Here is an 8,491-nt window from a genome sequence, read left to right on the forward strand (position 1 = left end):
TGGTGAGAGAAGGGACAAAGGGGAAGAGGAAAAGAGTGAGGAGGGGGCAAGCAGCCCCTTTTATAGTGTCAGGCATATCTGGTTTTTGTCAGGTAACTGTAGGGCAGAGCATACCTGGCTGTTGCCAGGTAACTGGGGGTGGAGCTTAGACAGAATGCTAACATTTCCCCATTTTTGGTTTAATTAAAAAAGAAAAGTTAGAAGCGATGGTGGAGCATCAGGAATAGGGTTGTTGTGATCTCTGACTACTTCCTGCTTGCTTTGGGGCGATGTGTCTCTAGGGAACCTAGAAAAGTGAGTATGGGATGTTTGTCCAGTCTCAGGAAAGTTGGCTGTTTCCTTGTTGTCTAGGGTCTGTGGAACCATCTGAGGATAGGTCAGAAGGAACAGGTCCAATAGAAGGGTCTGTGTCTGTGAGAGGAGATTAGAACATCTGGAGGTTGCTTCTCTGGAGCTGCCCTGGGTGTAGTAAGCACATAGACTTGACAAGATGCTGGATCACACATATGTATTTACTATAGGCAGCGAATACAATTAAGCGCATTTGGAAGAAACTTTTTCCTCTTTTTTTAAATTTTTTTATTAGGTCTATTTCTTTACTTACATTTCAAATGGTATTCCCTTTCTGGGTTTCCTGTCCATAAGCCCAAAACCCCACCCCTCCCCCATACGGGTGTTCCCCCCATCCACCTCCCTTACCGCCCCCCCCACATTCCCCTTCACTGGGGGTGCAACGAAAATTTTTTTCGTAGATGTACATTTGAACATATTCTTTTTTTAAATATTTATTTATTTATTATATATAAGTGCACTGTAGCTGACTTCAGACACACACCAGAAGAGGGCATCAGATCTCATTACAGATGGCTGTGAGCCACCATGTGGTTGCTGGGATTTGAACTCAGGACCTCTGGAAGAGCAGTCAGTGCTCTTAACCGCTGAGCCATCTCTCCAGCCCGTAGATGTACATTTGAAACGCAGGGGAATCTCACCCTTTGGAATTGGTAGTAAGTGGATACTTTAAGCAGATGTACTTATCTGGGTGGAGTCTATTTGGTCCATGAGAGGTAGGTCTGAGTGGGTTTCCTGTAGCTTATAGGTTTACAAAAGGCTGCCCACATACCATGATGGTTACCCGGGGCTCCCTGTTGGTGATGGCAATGATCGGGTCCAGGGAACTTGGGCCCCTTCACCCTTCCATAGCCAAGCCTAGGAGATCCACTGGAGGGTTATCTGGATGTGATGTCTTTCTGTCCTACACAACATGTGGACAATCAACAGCCCAATGTCCCTCTTGATGGCACCTAGAACATGAGCCCTTGGCTTTCAGAAGTTAGGGCAAGCCATCACCCAATGACCTTGTTGAACACATTTGTAGCAGGAGCCTGGTGGTCCCTTAGTCTTAGAAGACCAGGAGTCCAGGGCAATAGCTGGGGCTGGTCGGACAGCCTTTGCCAGCATATGGTACTTTAGTCTGTGAGCCTTCTCATCCCTTCCGTGGTACACGGAAGCAAGCACCAAAACTCCTGCCTGGGGAGTTAGGGGTCCCATCTCTAGCTTTTTAAGTTTGTCTTTTATATTGAGGTAGTTCTGGGACAAGAAATAGGTCATCAGAAGTTGCTTACCTTCTGGGTTTTCAGGGTCCAGATTAATGTATTGCAATAAAGCCTTTGTAAGGTGTTCTAAAAATTGGGATGGGTTTTCCTGTTTTTCCTGGATGACCTCTTGTAGTTTTTCAAAATTCATTGGTTTTAAGGCTGCCCTGCAAAGACCGGCCAGGAGCCGGGTTGAGAATCTATCTCTGGCTAAGATATCACCTGTGGAATTATAATTCCATTGGGGATCTTGATCAGGTACTGCCTCATAGCCAACTGAACATGTTCCATCTATTTGATGGATCTGGTCTGCATGTATTCTCGCCTGCTCCCAAACTCGCCGGCGTTCCTAAGGAAATAAATTGTTACTAAGAACCATATGTACATCATGGAAAGTCAAGCTCTGAGGTAAAGAGAGCAGGCAGAGGTCGAGTGGGCCTCCGCTCACCAGCAAGTGCTTGAAGAGGGCACTCTCCTTTGCACACAGCTGCACACAGGACATCAAGGTAATGGGAGGCCTGCTGGACTGACCATCCAGTACCACAGGTTAACTCAGTGGGATGCCATGGAAAGCAAAACACAGAGAGGGGTTAGAGCGAAGGTACACAAACACTGGAACATAAAGGACTTCTTTCCATTTACCATTCTGTTGGCAGTGAGAATGAAAACCCCGTAAAATTGAGGACTCTGGCCTTTATGTGGCCATTTTGAACTACTGTCTAATGAGTACTGAGTCCAGCCATTATTGCAAAGGTGTATCAGTTTTGATGTCCTCAGGTGAGGCATTAGTTTTAGAGTTTAGGAAATTTCCAGCAGACATCCCGGTGGGGAGTCAGGTGGTACATTCAGAGACATCGAATTACCCAGTGGGGGAAATTATTGAGTCATCCATACTAGCATCCCAGAGGATAATTCAATAAAAGGACTCTGCCAGGCCAAGTGTCTGAGTCACTTAGACTCCTAGAGGCCATACATGGCGGGGCCTGGACCTGCTAGAAAGCGTTCCTCCCAGGCCTGGGAATTTCTAATTGGCTATGAGAGCCTGGAGGGGGAGGGGAGCGTGGAACTACTTTCAAGGGAATCTCCGCCCAATGATTGACGTCTTATCTTGTATGTCAGCTAGGAGGTCCCTTTATCCCATAAAGCCTGGCCAGGCCCTATCTGAGAAATTGGGGGTCCTCCTTGCCAACTGGTCCAACCTACCAACCTACTGGTGTTTGTGCAGGAATTTTAACGGTGTTCTGGTAGCAGGAAAAGTGAAACCGTGTGATTGGTCAGGGCTGTCTAAGTGACCCACATGGCAAGAGTTGGCACCACATGGTGTACAACAGAGGGCAGTGGCTCACACAGAAGTCTGTGTGTGCCAGCTGCAGCTGTAACTCATGTGGTGGAAGTCCTGAGGCCCACAGCAGCCAGCAGGTGGTGGTGGTTCTAATGGCGCAGAGGAGGCCTAGAAGACGCATCGGAGGCAGTGACTGACTGGGACGAGAGGTCAGCGACCTCCCAGGGGTCTGGGAGCCGGCTATTGCAGGCTGGCATACAGCAGCACTGCCAGAGCAGCAGTGGTGGGCTGTGGAGGCACGTGGTGGGAGGGGCCTTTGTCTGCTCTGCTGTCAGCTGCTTCTGTGGCCTGCACACAGCGCCAGGGCGCCAGGCCAGGCATGGTCACGGGGAAGTCGAGTCTACCCATATGGGCCACCAATCATGGGGTAGAGATCTCAACTCTCATCCGGACAAACCACACCAGGCAACAGGGTTCCACATGAAAAGGTTTAATGAGAGGACCAGACAAGGGAGAGAGATGAGAGAGAGAAGAGTAGAAGAGGAGAGGAGTAGAGGCCAGCCATGAGCATGTGAAGGGAAGGGGGAATGGGAATGGGAGAGAAGGGACAAAGGGGAAGAGAGGAAGAGTGAGAGCAAGAGAGTGAGAAGGCAAGCAGCCCCTTTTATAGTGTCAGGCAAACTTGGCCATTGCCAGGTAACTGTGAGGTGGAGCATGCCTAGCTGTTGCCAGGTAACTGTAGGGGTGGAGCTTAGACAGAATGCTAACACACTTAGCCTGCAGCATTTTGTTATAATATTCCCAGTAATACAGGGCTTCAACATATGAGCCATACGTGGTGTTGGCATTTAGTCTACACTCTGTCCCACATTAACCTGGCAACAGCCAAGCGTGCCTGGCTCACTATAAAAGGGGCTCCTTGCCCCCTCCTCTCTCACTCGCTCTCTAACTCTTGCTCTGTCCTCCTGCTCCTGCTTCCTCCTCTCTCACCATTCTCCCCTCTCCATGTGCTCATGGCTGGCATCTACCTCTCTCCCTCTCCCTCTCCCTCTCCCTCTCCCTCTCCCTCTCTCCCTCTCCCTCTCCCTCTCCCTCTCCCTCTCCCTCTCCCTCTCTCCCTCTCCCTCTCCCTCTCCCTCTCCCTCTCCCTCTCCCTCTCCCTCTCCTCCCTCTCTCTCTCCCTCTCCCTCTCCCTCTCCCTCTCCCTCTCCCTCTTTCCCTCTCCCTCTTTCCCTCTCCTTCTCCCTCTCCTTCTCCCTCTCCCCCGCTTCTTTCTTTCTGTTTTTCTCGGTCTCTACTCCCTCAACTCCCCTCCCTCTGCCCTGAAAAAACTATATTCTATACTATACCATCCTGTGGCTTGTCCCTCAGGGGGAAGGATTGCCTCAGCATGGGCCTGCAGAAGTGCCCCCTTCCCCCACATCCACCAAACAAATTCCTTCTTTCTTTAATTTTATAAAACACAAGTGGGAGATGGACACAATTCAGTCCATAATTCTCTCTCTCTCTCTCTCTCTCTCTCTCTCTCTCTCTCTCTCTCTCTCTCTTTCTCTCTTTCTCTTTATTCTTTCTCCTATGAGAGTAACAAGATAGTGTGGGCATACTGAGACATAGGGGTAGACAAATCAGGAGGATTATAAAGAAGATGAAGAGATGGGGGGGTATTCCTTTGGGGGATAGAAAATTTGTTTCACAAGTTCCTGAGGAATTCTTGCTTTTATCTAACTGCCAGAAGTCTTTCTGTAGTCTAGCTTGAGCTCATTTATAGTCTTAGAATGCCCAAGACCTACCAGCTTGATTGTAAGGTGCCTGAAAATTCTCTCATCTTGTCCTGCCATCATGCCTTTAGAGTGTTAGGATAGCAGATGGTAATCATATGAAACTCTACATTTGAGTTCCAGGGGTTGAACTTAGATTGCCAGGCCTGTTCTGCAAACACTTTTTCCCATTTAGTCATTTCTCCTGCCTGACCTTGAACTGAGGATCTCCTGTCTCTGCCTCCCAGGTGTTGGGACCCCCATGTCTGGCTGCTTGCATTCTTAATGATTGCCATTTTGACAAGAGTAAGACAGAATCTCAGGGCAGTAGTTTTGGTATGCATTTGTGTATTGTTATTTTTCTGGTTGCTATGATAAATACCCTGACAACAGCCACTTAAGAGAGAAAGGATTATTTAGCTTACAGTTCAAGAAGACCCTCAAGGCAAAGAAGACATAGCATTGTTAAGGGTTCATTGATTAGCAATGTGCCTGAATAGCTCTGCAACGGTTAGCATTAGGGGCACCTTGACAAAATCCAGGTACCTGAGGAATTGCCTAGATTGGAATGGCCTATGGGTATCTGTGAAGGAGTATCTGCAGTATGTTAATTGCTAGGAAGGCCTATCTTAATTATGAGTGGGCTGGTGATCTTCCACTATAAAATGGAGCTCGTAAGTTGAGCTTAGATACTAATTGCTCTTCTCCATATCGAAAAAGACTCATATCAGATGGTGAACCTCTGTATTCTATAAGCAGCGAACCTCAGGATACTCACCAACTCAGATTGTGGGTACCATTAAAGCCTGCCAACTTCAAATGGTTTTAAAGTAGGAAAGAGCTCAGAAATAAGTTTGAGGTGTAAGGTAGGTGGTAGCCTTACCACTTGGCTTGTTCAATGGGTAGAGTATATGATACCAAAGGTTTTATGAGACAAAATGTCTGGACTTTGTGGAAAGTTATGGTGAGAAACTTACAATGTTATCTCCCAAGGTTCTGTAATAAGACAGTGACATTTTTCAGTAGAAAATTGCATGGGGTTTTGTTGTCGTTCCCAAGCTGGATGAAAACAGAATGCCTTGCTATGAAGCACCAAGTGACTGTGGATTTAGAAATCTCATTCTGAGATGATCCTATGAAGTCTGATTAGGTAAGGCAGTTCAGTAATAATACATTGTGTACACTACTAGGTGCACTGTTACATTTGAAAGTAAATATTAGTATGACCAGACAGACAAAGCAGCTTCATGGCCTTGTGGCACTTGGAACTTTCATTGGGGTCTTTTTCTCTTATGCCTGTGGGTCTGTGGAATACTCTACCTGAAGGATAAAAGCACTTAAGCTTAGTTACAGCGCAGCTCAGTATACAGATGAATGTCAAAAGTGGCCTCAGTCAAATTGCCTTTTTCCTTTGCACAAATACATTTATACCTTGCTTCACTGGCATATTCTTGACTGACCACAGTTTCTGACTCACTATATTTTAAACACACTAACCTTTCAAACCATTTTATGGATTCTACTTACTTGCCTCTTTTAAGAAATACTGCTCATAACTTTGCCAAGTTCCCTTCTTTTGTGAACAGGAATCTTTTTCAACACATAGATTAGTTACCATCCTGACCCAAGAACTAACATCACTGCCATGGTCCTTAACTAGGCCATAATTTGGGGTTTTTTGAGACATAGGACATTTAGGTTACCTCTTAGGGTATTGAGTTCAAATTAAGCAAGGCTTATTAACATTAATAATCTGCTAAGAAAGAAAATTGTTCAGGATTTTTTAAAAATGGTTTTAAATGAGACAGAGCCTCACTATGTAGCTCATGCTGGCATCAAACTTAGTAAATACCCCAGGCTGGACTGAACCTGTAATCCTTTTGCTTTAGCTTCCAGAGTGCTAGAATTAAAATCATGTACCATCACATCTGGCTATCGTGTGTGTGTGTGTGTGTGTGTGTGTGTGTGTGTGTGTGTGTTAGGGTTCTCTAAAGCAACAGAACTTATAGAATGAATATGTATTATTTATGTTTCTATAGTATATTAATATCATGTCATAGATTCTAATGCCAGTGAAGAAAAGGAAAGTGAGAGCCAGGAGACAAGGGAAGCAAGCTTCAGTCTTCCATGTCGTTTGTATAGGTTGATGGCAGAAGGTGTGGCTTAGATTAAAAGTGGATATTCCCATCTCAGAAGGTCAGGATTAAAGGTGTGTTTCCCATTGGGCATGACCTTATCAAACACATTATAAGTTTAGGTGGTGAAATCCCTTGAGAACCCTTCTTTAGTATGTTGAACCTAAACATAACTGCTGATGCTCTCTTTATAATAAGACTGAGGAAAGAAAACACAAATATCTGTGCAAACACATTCCTCACAAAATATGACCGAAACATGTCAGTTGTAATCCTCATTTCTACAACTGGTCATGTGGCCTTGGCTGGTGTTTATAACTACCTCCCTCTACTACCCATTCTGCATTTCCTTTACCCTCAGCGAGCACCTTAATAGGTCTTGGCATTTTCCTACAGTAGTGACCCATACCTTGGTTAGGTTGTTGTAGTTTTCCATTGACTTTAATCACAGGACATGGTAGCACCAAAAAAGTGCCCTTTGGTAATCTGGCTCAATCACCCCTCCTACAACTGTTATTTCCTTCATAGCCTACTGTTGGCTTAAGGGAATCAGAAGCTCAAAGTTGCCAGGAGAATATCGTAGCTTCCAGTTCAGTGTAATATTTATTGTGGCAGGAATGCTGCCCACTTTGGAACCAAAACTTCCAGTCCAACAGAAATTGAGGTTTTGGGGAAATGGGAGTAAAATTTTTTCTAATGGGCTAATAAGGGTGAAAGTAAGTGGAAGCACTCTCTTTTCTACCCTGTGATTCTTGGACCTATGGATCCTAACTATGGAAGAAACTGTACCATATATTGGAGGATGATTCAAAGCATACACTGTCTTCTGGAGAATGCTGCCCCAATCCTCCAGGCTGCCGTCACCTAATTGGCACTATAACTGTAGATAAAAGGCCATCCCATCTTTCTTTTAGCAACTTGAGGGTGGTGAGGAACATGGTAAGACAGGTGGATTCCATGGCTGTGGGCCCACTGTCACATTTCTCTGGCTGTGAACTAAGTTCTTTGGTCAGAAGTAATATACAATGGAGGACCATGATGGTCAGTAAGACATTATGTAACCCCACAGATGGTTTTGGCAGAAGCATTATGAGCAGAAAAGACAAATCCATGCTTATAATAAGTATTTACTGTAATAAGGACAAAGCGTTGTTCTTTCTATAGAGGAAGCAGTACAATGTAGTCGACCTGCCACCAGGTCTCTGGCTTGTCTCTTACAAATGCTGCTATATTTGGGGCTCAGTGTTGTCTGATGTTGGCAGATATGGCACTAAGTAGAGGCTGTAGCATTGGTGAATTGAACTCCATGCTGCAGAGCCCGTGAATAAATGGCCACTTCGGTCATGGGCCCAATGGGCATAACAGAAGTGGCTGGGTAAAGAGACTGACTGTCCACAGAATGGGTCATCCTATGTACTTGATTAATGAATTCCTCCTCTGATAAAATTACCTTTTGATGAGAATTTACTTGGGACACAAGTGTCTTTCCATCCTTCTTCCACTTGGAAAAATCTGTTCACGTGCTTCTTCTCCAGAGATCGCTTACTAGTTTTTCAATCATGTTCTTTCCAAGTCCGTGGCCATCCAGCAAGTCCATTGGCTATAGCCCATGAATCAGTGAACAACTCAACACCTTGCCATTTCTTCAAAACAAAATGCATGACCATGTGTACTGCCTGAAGATCTGCCTACTATGAAGATTTCCCTTTGCTGGTGTCATTC

This window comes from Rattus norvegicus, chromosome 6 (genome assembly GCF_021556685.1).
Source record: "Rattus norvegicus strain SHRSP/BbbUtx chromosome 6, alternate assembly SHRSP_T2T, whole genome shotgun sequence".
Taxonomy (NCBI): Eukaryota; Metazoa; Chordata; class Mammalia; order Rodentia; family Muridae; genus Rattus; species Rattus norvegicus.